The sequence below is a fragment of the Sapajus apella genome, unplaced genomic scaffold (genome assembly GCF_009761245.1).
Source record: "Sapajus apella isolate SASKATOON/1434 unplaced genomic scaffold, GSC_monkey_1.0 scaffold64, whole genome shotgun sequence".
Classification (NCBI taxonomy): domain Eukaryota; kingdom Metazoa; phylum Chordata; class Mammalia; order Primates; family Cebidae; genus Sapajus; species Sapajus apella.
Genome location: NW_022437004.1, coordinates 3,277,517 through 3,289,298, shown reverse-complemented (window position 1 = coordinate 3,289,298; position 11,782 = coordinate 3,277,517). Strand labels below are relative to the sequence as shown.

Here is an 11,782-nt window from a genome sequence, read left to right as displayed (position 1 = left end):
GCAGAATTTGTCATTGCCCTAGGGATCTGTGGAACTTTGAACTTGAGAGAGATGATATAGGGTATCTGGCAGAAGAAATTTCTTAGCAGTAAACATTCAAGATGTGACTTTGGTACTGTTAAAGGCATTCAATTTTATAAGGGAAGCAGAGCATAAAAGTTTGGAAAATTTGCAGCCTGACTATGCAATAGAAAAGAAAAACCCATTTTCTGGGGAGAAATTGAAGCTAGGTACAGAAATTTGCATAAGTAGCAAGGAGCCTAATGTTAATCCCCAACACCATGTGGAAAATATCTCCAGGCCATGTCAGAGACCTTTGCAGCAGCCCCTCCCATCACAGGCCTAGAGGCCCAGGAGGGAAAAATGGTTTCATAGGCCAGGCCCAGAATCCCCATGTTGTGTGCAGCCTGGGGACTTGGTGCCCTGTGTCCCAGCCACTCCAGCCATGGCTGAAAAGGGCCAACATAGAGCTCAGGCTGTGGCTTCAGAGGGTGCAAGCCCCAAGCCTTGGTAGCTTCCATGTAGTGTTGAGCCTGCGGGTGCACAGAAGTCAAGAACTGAAGGTTTGGGAACCTCTGCCTAGATTTCAGAAGATGTATGGAAAAGCCTGGATGCCCAGGCAAAAGTTTGCTGCAGGGGCAGGGCTCTCATGAAGAACGTCTGCTACAGCAGTGCAGAAGGGAAATCTGAGGCCACAGCCCCCACACATAGTCCCCACTGGGATACTGCCTAGTGGAACTGTGAGAAGAGGCCCACCATCTTCCAGCCCCTAGAATAGTAGCTCCACCAACAGCTTGCACTGTGTGCCTGGAAAAGCCATAGACACTCAATGCCAGCCTGTGAAATCAGCTGGGAGGAAGGTTGTCCCCTGCAAAGCCACAGGGGCAGAGCTGCCCAAGACCATGGAAACTCACCTCTTGAATCAGTGTGACCTGGATGTGAGACCTGGAGTCAAAGGAGATCATTTTGGAGCTTTAAGATTTGGCTGCCCCACTGAATTTTTACTATCATGGGCCCTGTAACCTCTTAATTTTGGCCAATTTCTCCCATTTGGAATGGCTGTATTTGCCCAATGCCTGTACTCCCATTGTATCTAGGAAGTAACTAGCTTGCTTTTGATTTTACAGGCTCATAGGCAGAAGGGGCTTGCCTTGTCTCAGATGAGACTTTGGATTGTGGACATTTGGGTTAATGCTGAAATGAGTTAAGACTTTGGGGGACTGTTGGGAAGGCATGACTGGTTTTTCAATGTAAGGACAAGAGATTTGGAGGGGCCAGTGGCAGAATGATATGATTTGGCTGTGTTTCCACACAAATCTAAACTTGAATTGTATTTACCAAAGTTCCCACATGTTGTGGGAAAGACCCATGGGGAGGTCATTGAATCGTGGGGATGGGTCTTTCCCATGTTGTTCTCATGATTGAGTAAGTCTCACTATCTTGATCTGATGGGTTTACCAGAGGTTTCTGCTCTTGCTTCTTCCTCATTTTTCTCTTGCCACTGCCATGTAAGAAGTGCTTTCACCTCCCACCATGATTCTGAGGCCTCCCCAGCCATGTAGAACGGTAAGTCCAATTAAACCTCTTTTCTTCCCAGTCTTGATATGTCTTTACCAGCAGCACGTAAACAGACTAATACACTAGCTCTGGCACTAACTAAGTTAAGCAAATTATTAACTTCCTTGTGACTTAATTTCCTCTATCATAAAAGGGGGGTGTTGGGAGAATTAAGTGGTCTATTAAAAGGGCATAGAATGTCAAATAAAAAAAAAAATCCAGAAACAGCCCTATACGTATGTGATCAATTGATTTTTAACAATGGGACAAGACAAGTCAATGGAGAAAAGTTGATGTTTTTGACAAGTGGTGCTAGAACAATTAGAAATCAATATTTTAAAAAATTGATTTTCAATCCATACTTTGCAACATATACAAAGATTAACTAAAAATGGATCATAGACCTAAATGTAAAAGTCAAAAACTATAAAACTTCTGGAAAAAAAAGTTTCTGTGAGTTTTGGTTAGGCAAAGATTTTTTAGATGTGACATAAAAAGCACCCACCATAAAAGAAAAAAATTGATAAATTGAACTTTATCAAAATTTAAAACTTCTGCTTTTTGAAAGATGCTGTCAAAAAATAAAAACACAAATCGCAGATGCATAGAAAATGTTTGAAAAATACATATTTTATAAAAGACTTAGAATATATAAAGAACTCTCAAAACTCAATAAAAAGTCAAGAAACCCAATAAAAATTGAGCAAAGATTTGAAAAAGAACATCACCAAAGAAGATATATGGGTGGCAAATAAGCCCATAGAGAAGTGCTCGACATCATTACTCATTAGGAAAATGCAAATTGAAGCCCCAGTGAGGAAATACTGCACACTATTAGAATGGGCAAAATAAAAAAGACTTAAGGACACCAATGGCTGGTGAGAAGAAAGAAAAATTTCAGCTCAAATACATTGGCTGATAGGAATACAAATAATGCAGCATCCCTTACAGAAAACAGCTTGGCAATTCGTTATAAAATTCAACATACACTTCACATATGACTCAACGATCTCACTTCTAGATATTTTTATTGAAGAAACATAAAAATATGTATATACTGAAAACTTATAAACAGGTTTACAGTAGTTTTATTCATAATTATCAAAAACTGGAAACAACCCAGGTGTCCTTCAACTGATAAATGAATGAACAAATTGTGGTACATTCATACAATGGAATGTTACTCTGCAATAAAAAGGGTGAATGAATCTGAATGGAGAAAAGTCCACTTCAAAAGGCTACATACCATATGAACCATTAATATGACATTTTGGAAAAGACAAAACTATAGGCCAGAAACAGATCAGTAGTTGCCAATGGCAAAGGGTGGAGAGAATGTTTGGCTACAAAGGGGTATTATTAGTCAGGATTCTCTAGAGGGAGAGAAATAATGGAATCGATATATATGTATAAAGGGGAGTTATTAACTCACAAGCTCCCACAATAGGCCATCTGCAGGCTGAGGAGCAAGGAGAGCCAGTCCAAGTTCCAAAACTGAAGAGCTTGGAATTCAGTGTTCTAGGGCAGGAAGCATCCAGCACAGGAGAAAGCTGTAGGCTGGGAGGCTAGGCCAGTCTCTTTTTTCATGTTTTTCTGCCATTTATATTCTAGCTGCACTGGCAGTGGGTTAGATTGTGCCCACCAGATTGAGGGTAGGTCTGCCTTTCCCAGCCCACTGACTCAAATGTTAATCTCCTTTGGCAACACCCTCACAGACACACCCAGGAACAATACTTTGTATCCTTCAATCCAATCAAGTTGACACTCAGTATTAACCATCACAGGGCATAAGGGAACTTTTTTTTTTTTATTGAGACACAGTCTCACACTGTTCCCCAGGCTGGAGTGCAGTGGTGTGAGCTTGGCTCACTACGACCTCCATCTCCCAGGCTCAAGTGACCCTCCCACCTCAGCCTCCCAAGTGGGGGTAGAGGGGACTACAGGCATGAGACACTGCGCCTGGCTAATTTTTGTATTTTTTGTAGAAACAGGGTTTCACTATGTTGCCTGGGCTGGTCTTAAACTTCTGGGTACAAGTGACCCACTTGCCTTGGCCTCCCAAACTGCTGAGATTACAGGTGTGAGCCACTGAACCCAGCCCATAAGAGAGTTTTTGAGGTGTCAGAAATGTTCTATATCTTGATTGAGGTAGAGATTACAAGATTGTATGAGTTTATCTGAACACAGACCTATACACTACAAATGATTAATGTTACTGTAAGTAAATTATATTTCAGTAAACCTTATTTTTACATTTTCATGGAGAAAAAATAACTTCATTTGCTTAAACAAGTACCAATGTGTTTCCATAACTTTCAATCAAGAGTTCTAAGTGAGACTCCCTGGATTAAGACAGTAAACAGAAGACAGCTTCTGCTTGGACAGACAGAGCAGTATGTGGAGACTCACATAGTAAACTTTTTACTCCATGAACTACCACAGCAACATACCAGGAAAACTGAAAGAATCCACAGACGCTTCGAAGGAACTGAATAATCACTGCAGGTTCCCTGAGACTCTGAAGAGTCTGCTTGCTTCCTCAATGGGGAGGCTGGTGGTCTGGGGCAAGTTCTCAGCCCTCCTCACTAGATGCCTGGAAATAGGCTCAGTGCTGTTGGGGGGACCATGGTGAAATTGAGGGAGGTCTTCAGGACTTGAAGATGCATGGAAACAGGGTGAGGCTGGTGACTGCCAGCTTTCCCCCACTTCCCTGGTGACCTGCATGATGCAGCATAGTCAGCCATAATCCCTCTGGGGACATAATTAAATTGGCCTGGGAACCACACCTCCATCCCCCACAGCAGTCACAGCAACCCCCGCCCAAGGACAGTCTGAGTTCAGTCACACCTGACCCTGCCCCCACCCGATGATCTTTCTCTACTCTTCCTGATAGTGAAAAACAAAGGACATAATCTCTTGGGAGCTCTATAGCCCCCACCTACCACCTGATCCGCCCTATAAAACCAGAGCTTATGTGCTCTTGAAAATGCCACCTCCTGGCTGGAGGCCAACAAACACAGAACCAGTACACTAAACAAAAATTCAACCAAGGAACCCTCACAGAATCCACTTCACTCCCCTGCTGCCTCCACTGGAGCAGGTGCTGGCATTCATGGCTGAAAGACCAGCAGATGGATCACATCACAGGACTCTTTGCAGACACTACCCAGTATCAGCCTGTAGCCCAGTAGCATGCTGGATGGCTAGACCCAGAAGAACAAAAACAATCACTGCAGTTTGTCTCTCAGGAAGGCCCATCCCTAGCAGAAAGGGGAGAACACCACATCAAGGGAGCATCTCGTGGGACAAAATATTCTGAACAGCAGTCCTGAGTCCCAGATCTTCCCTCTGATATAGTCTACGCAAATGAGAAGAAACCAGAAAAACAAATCTGGTAATATGCCAAAACAAGGCTTTTTAACACCCACAGAAGATCACACTAGCTCACCAACAATGGATCCAAACCAAGATGAAATCTCTGAACTGCCAGAAAAAGAATTCAGAATGTCAGTTATTAAGTTAATCAAGGAGGCACCAGAGAAAGGTGAAGTCCAACTTAAAGAAATCAAAAACATGTTACAGGATATGAAAGGGAAAATCTTCAGTGAAATAGATAGCATAAATAAAATCAATCACAACTTCTAGAAATCAAGGACACACTTAGAAAGATGCAAAATGTATTGGAAAGTATCAGCAATATAATTAAACAAGCAGAAGAAAGAACTTCAGAGCTCAAAGACAAGGCTTTCAAATGAACCCAATCCACCAAAGACAAAGAAAAAAGAATTTTAAAAAATGAGCAAACCCTCCACGAAGTTTGGGACTATGTTAAGCATCCAAACATAAGAATAACTGGTGTTGCTGAGGAAGAAGAGAAATCTAAAAGTCTGGAAAATATATTTGAAGGAATAATCAAGGAAAACTTCCCTGGTCTTGCTAGAGATCCAGACATCTAAATACAAGAAACTCTAAGAACATCTGGTAAATTCATTGCAAAAAGATCATTGCATAGTCATCAGGTTATCTAAAGTCAAGATGCAGAAAACAAGAGCTGTAAGACAAAAGCATCAGGTAACTTAAAAAGGAAAACCTATCATATTAACAGCAGATTTCTCAGCAGAAAACCTACAAGCCACAGACATTCAATGCCAGCCCATAAAAGCAGCCTGGAGCGGGGTAGTATCCTGCAAAGCCACAGGGGCAAAGGCTACCCAAGGCTGTGGGAGCCCACCTCTTGCATCAGTAGGACTTGGATGTGAGACGTGGAGTCAAAAGAGATCATTTTGGAACTTTAAGGTTTAATAACTGCCCTATTAGATATTGGACTTGCATGGGGTCTGTGTTCTGGCCAGTTTCTCCCATTTGGAAAGGCTGTATTTACCCAATGCCTATACATCCCATTGTATCTAGGAAGTAACTAACTTGCTTTTGATTTTACGTGCTCATAGGTGGAAAGGACTTGTCTCAGATGAGAGACTTAGACTTTTGAGTTAATGCTAGAATGAGATAAGAATTTGTAGGACAGTTGGGAATGCATGATTATGTTTTGACATGTGAGGACATGAAATTTGAGAGGGGCCAGGAGCAGAATGACAGTGTTTAGCTGTGTCCCCATCCAAATTTCATCTCGAAATGTAGTTCTCATAATCTCTATGTGTCATGGGAGGAACCCAGTGGGAGGTAATTGAATCATGGGGGCAGTTACTCCCATGCTACTGTTTTGTGATAGTGAGTGAGTTCTCACAAGATCTGGATGGTTTTATAAGGTGCTTTTCCCCCTTTTGCTCAGCATGTATCCTTGCTGCTGCCATGTAAGAAGGACATGTTTGCTTCCCTTACTGCCACGATTGTAAGTTTTTTGAGGCCTCCCCAGCCATGCTGAACTGTAAGGCAATTAAATCTCTTTCCATTGTAAATTACCCAGTCTTGGGTATGTCTTTCTTAGCAGCATAAGAATGGGCTACTACATACTAGGAGTCCTAGCCAGAGCAATCAGACAAGAGAAAGAAATCAAGGGCATTCAAACCAGTACAGAGGAAGTCAAACTGTCACTGTTTGCTGATGATATGATCATATACCTAGAAAACCCTAAAGACTCATCCAGAAAGCTCCTAGAATTGGTAAATGAATTCAGTAAAGTTTCAGGATACAGAATTAATGTACAGAAATCGGTAGATCTGCTATACACTAACAGTGAACAAGCTGAGACTCAAATCAGTAACTCAATCCCTTTTACAATAGCTACAAAAAAATGAAATACATAGGAATATACCTAACCATGGAGGTGAAAGACCTCTACAAAACACTGCTGAAAGAAATCATAGATGACACAAACAAATGGAAACACATTCCATGTTCATGGATGGGTAGAATCAATATTGAGAAAATGACCATACTGCCGAAATCAATTTACAAATTTAATGCAATTCCCATCAAAATACCATCATCATTCTTCACAGAACTAGAAAAAATACTCCTAAAATTCATTTGAAACCAAGAAAAGAGCCTTATAGTCAAATCAAGACTAAGTGAAAAGAGCAAATCAGGAGGCATCACATTACCTGACCTTAAACTATACTATAAGGTCATAGTCACCAAAACAGCATGATACTGGTATAAAAATAGACACACAGATGGGGCATGATAACTCATGCCTGTAATCCCAGTACTTAGGGAGGCTGAGGCAGGTGGATAGCCTATGGTCAGGAGTTTGAGACCAGCCTGACCAATGTGGCAAAACACCATATGTACTAAAAATACAAAAAATTAGTGGGGTGTGGTGGTAGACACCTGTAATCCCAGCTACTCTGGAAGCTGAGGCAGGGAGAGTTGCTTGAACCTGGGAGGCGGAGGTTGCAGTGAGCCGAGACTGCACCACTGCACTCCAGCCTGGGCAGCAGAACGAGACTCCACCTTAAAAAATAATAATAATAATAATAGGCACATAGACCAATGGAACAAAATAGAGAACCCAGAAACAAATCCAAATACTTACAATCAACTGATCTTTAAGAAAGCAAGCAAAAGCATAAAGTGGTGAAAGGACACCCTATTTAACAAATGGTGCTGGGATCATTGGCAAGCCAATGTAGAAGAATGAAACTGGATCCTCATATCTCACCTTATTAAAAAAATCAATTTAACATGGTAAAAAGCTAAATTTAAGATCTAAGCGATAAAAATTGTAGAAGATAACATCAGAAAAATCCTGCTAGACATTGGCTTAAGCAAAGATTTCATGACCAAGAACCCAAAAGCAAATTCAACAAAAACAAAGCTACATAGATGGGACTGAATTAAACTAAAAAGCTTCTGCACAGCAAAAGAAATAGTCAGGAGAGTGAACAGACAACCCACAGAACAGGAGAAAATTTTCACAATCTATACATCTGACAAAGGACTAATATCTAGAATCTACAAAGAACTCGAACAAATCAGGATGAAAAGAACAATCTCATCAAAAATTGGGATAAGGACATGAATAGACAATTCTCAAAAGAATATATACAAATATCCAACAAGCTATTTGGAAAAATACTTAACATCATTAATTATCATGGAAATGCAAATCAAAACCATAATGTGATATCACCTTACTCCTGCCAGGATGGCCACAATCAAAAAATTAAAATAAAAAAAATAGATATTGACATGGATGTGGTGAAAGAGAACAATTTTACACTGCTGGTGGGAATGTAAACTAGTACAACCACTATGGAAAACAGTGTGGAGATTCCTTAAAGAACTAAAAGTAGAACTACCATCTGATCCAGCAATCCCACTACTAGGTATCTACGCAGAGGAAAAGAAGTCATAATACAAAAAAGATACTTGCACACGCATGTTTACAGCAGCACAATTTGCAATTGCAAAAATATGGAACCAACCCAAATGCCCATCAATCAATGAGTAAGTAAAGAAAACGTGGTATATATACACACTGGAATACTACTCAGCCATAAAAAGGAATAGAATAACGGCATTCACAGCAACCCGGATGAAATTCGAGACTATTATTCTAAGTGAAGTCACTCAGGAATGGAAAACCAAGCATCATATGTTCTCACTCATAATTGGAAGCTAGGCTATGAGGATGCAAAACCATAAGAATGACACAATGGACTTTGCGGACTCAGGGAAAAGGGTAGGAGGTGGGTGAGGGATATAAAACTACACATTGGGTGTGTTTGGGTGATGATAGGGGCACTAAAATCTCAGAAATCACCACCAAAGAACTTATTCATGTAACCAAATACCACCAGTTCCCCAAAAACCTATTGAAATAAAAAACAAATTTAAAAAAAAGAGCCCTGAGTGATAAAAATATCCAACTTAGAAGGTTGTGAGAATTAAATGACACAACGTAGTTTCATGTTATGAGGAAGTTAAATTCTAATATTAACTCATAAGGCTAAATTTACCCTTGAAAATTCATTAACTCCTCCATAAAATATAGTGTACATTTTTAATGTATACAACCTGGTACAATTCTTATATACACCAAAGTTTGAGAATATAAAAGAAATTTATAGGCAGATGACTGAACTATTCATTAAAAACACTCTTTAAAGACAGACTACCTTGGTTCAAATACCAGTTACACTACTTCCTGATCCTGGGAAAGGTGCACTCTATGCTTCAGGTTTTTCATTTGCACTCTGGTGGTGACAGTATCTAACTTACAGGTTTGTAGTGCAAGTTAGTTAATATATGTAAAGCCATCAACCAAGTATGTAAAGGCTATATCATAATGTGTTAGCTGTCAGTCTGTCAAACAGAGCTGCATTATAAGCCCAGCTTCCTTTACTCAGTGAATATTAAGCATCTACTATATAACCAGGCACAATTAATTCTAGGTCCTGATAAAAACAAAAATTTTAATTTTTGATGTTTATAGTCTAGTGGCTTTGCCAAATACTAGCTACATGATCTTGGACAAAGTTTCTTCATCAGTTGTCATAATGTGTACAGGTGCATAGCATATGACACAAAGTAAAGGGTAGCTATGTCTAGTAGCTATATCATACTCCTGTATGCTATCATAAAGGCTAAGTTTATGATAAGTGTCCATAAACACTAGAAATTTGAGTTTTGACAAAGAATGCACCACTCACACCTTTTCCCACCAACAGGGGGAGTCATTTTTCACCTCTACACTGGGACACATCTTACCAGTTCCAGCCTCCACATAAACCAGGGAACATATTCTGCATATCTATCAGTTTGGTTTCCCAAAACAAGGCAGATGCCACATCTTCCTCTGAGTTAGTGCGATAAGAAAATGAACTTGAAGCAATATCTCTTTTTTTGTCTAAAGGTAGGGCCTTTACGCAGAGGATACATACACTCAAGGTATGAGCAAAATCAAAGGAAATGTAAACACCACCTCCCATTCTCCTTGGAAGGGAAACAAGGCAGAGCATACTTTTGATAGGGCTTGATGTGCTCATGGCATCAAAAGGAATTTAGTGTGACGAGTGTGCTGAGGGAGATAGGCAGGGGCTAGATTATTCAAGACATTGAAGGTAAGGTAAGGAACTTCTATTTTATTCTGATGAGAACTGGAAACTTAGAGATTTAAACAAGACAGTGGCATCATCTAATTTATGTTTCATATTGCACTGGCTACTATGAAGAGAACTGACTGCAGGAGGAAATTAGTGGATGTGGTGTGAGACAGGAAACTATTACAATAATCCAAACGAGAGCTAATGAGAGCCTGGCACTGGAGTGCAGAAGTGAGATGGGGAGAAGACACGCTCAATGTGCATTTTTTAGGTAAAATCAAAAGGACTTTCTGGCAACTTAGATGTGAGTGATAAGGGCAAGAGAGGAATCAAGGATAAATCTGGCTTGGTAGGTGTTGACACCATTCGCTGAGTTGATAAAAAGTTCCCCCAGTTTTTTTTCTTTTCTAGTACAAGTTCTGGGGTATAGTGAGGTCTTCACACATCTGAGGCCCTAAGAGGTTATTTCCTGTTCTTGCTAGTGAACTTCCTGTGGAGAGAGCTTTCTTGATCCTTTTGCACTGTTAGTCAAGGAAGCACGGGAGTGAGTCAACACGGTCCAAAGAAAGCCTGAGAGCTGCCTCAATTCCTAACACCAGGCTCTCCAGCCCTAGCTAGGATGTAGAGTGCTAACAAGCAAGACAAACTGTAGCTTAGTTATGCTCAAGAGCATTAAAATGACAACCAAATGTTACATTAAATCACATTTTTCCAGGGCAATAGGCCTTGAGTGCCAAGCCTTGAGTATGAGTTGAAATATTTGGTAGATTGAGCAGAATATAGGCACACACATACACTGTCCTGTGGTATCGAGTTCTTCAAAAAAGCCCAAATCAAGAATAAACAGTTGCCCATTAGGCAACAGAAATTGACTCCCTTGGGAAAGGACACTAAGAGATTAACTTAAGGTCTACCCCTTGGCAGATGGGCTTCTCCATTAAAATTAGTTATCAAAGACTCTTCCAGCCAGTTAAGCTTAAAGTCATTAGCTTAATGACAATGTTTCAAAAACATCCTCACCTCTGCAAAGCAGGAGTACCACTCAAAGGTCATCATTTTAAGAGGCATTGTGAGTCTGAGTTCTAAGAGATTGAAATACCTTTGGGGGCAGATAACGCTTAAGTCGAATTTCACAGGATTTCAGACATCCCTCTTATTATCTATGTAAGTCTTAATGGGAACTCAGCCAGCATGGCCATTGGCCATATGTTCTTCCTTCATCAACTTATACCACCAGTATTTTCATGCCATGAAAATTCCAGTCGTAAGAACATTAAAGGAAACCCTAAAAGGATAAAGACATTGCAAAAGAATAACTTAGTATCTAAAGGAGGACTGAAAAGGGATGAAAGAATTTATTACATTGCTGGCATTGGTCCCAATGCCGGCTCCCCTCTTAGTAATTAATAGAATATGACATAAGGCAAGAATTCTTGGAAAAATGAGAAACACTTCAATAAGAGACATCTAAAAGAAAGATGAGCCTGGGTGCAGTGGCTCACACCTTTAATCCCAGCACTTTGGGAGGCCAAGGTAGGTGGATCACTCGAGGTCCGGAGTTCAAGATCAGCCTGGCCAACATGGTGAAACCCCATCTCTACTTAAGAATCGCTTGAACCCAGGAGGCAGAGGTTGCAGAGAGCCGAGATCACACCACTGCACTCCAGCCTGGGCAACAGAATAAGACTCAGTCTCGAACTACAAAAATTAGTTGGGTG

General features: G+C 40.5%; 1 long non-coding RNA gene across 1 annotated transcript; it reads right to left on the bottom strand.

Moving 5' to 3' along the window:
* Positions 1–596: 596 nt before the first annotated feature.
* Positions 597–8,735, bottom strand: LOC116529926. Its single transcript, XR_004259744.1, has 3 exons — positions 8,482–8,735; positions 6,610–6,615; positions 597–607 (listed from the first exon to the last, which is right to left on the bottom strand). It is a non-coding gene; the product is annotated as an uncharacterized LOC116529926 (long non-coding RNA).
* Positions 8,736–11,782: the final 3,047 nt, after the last annotated feature.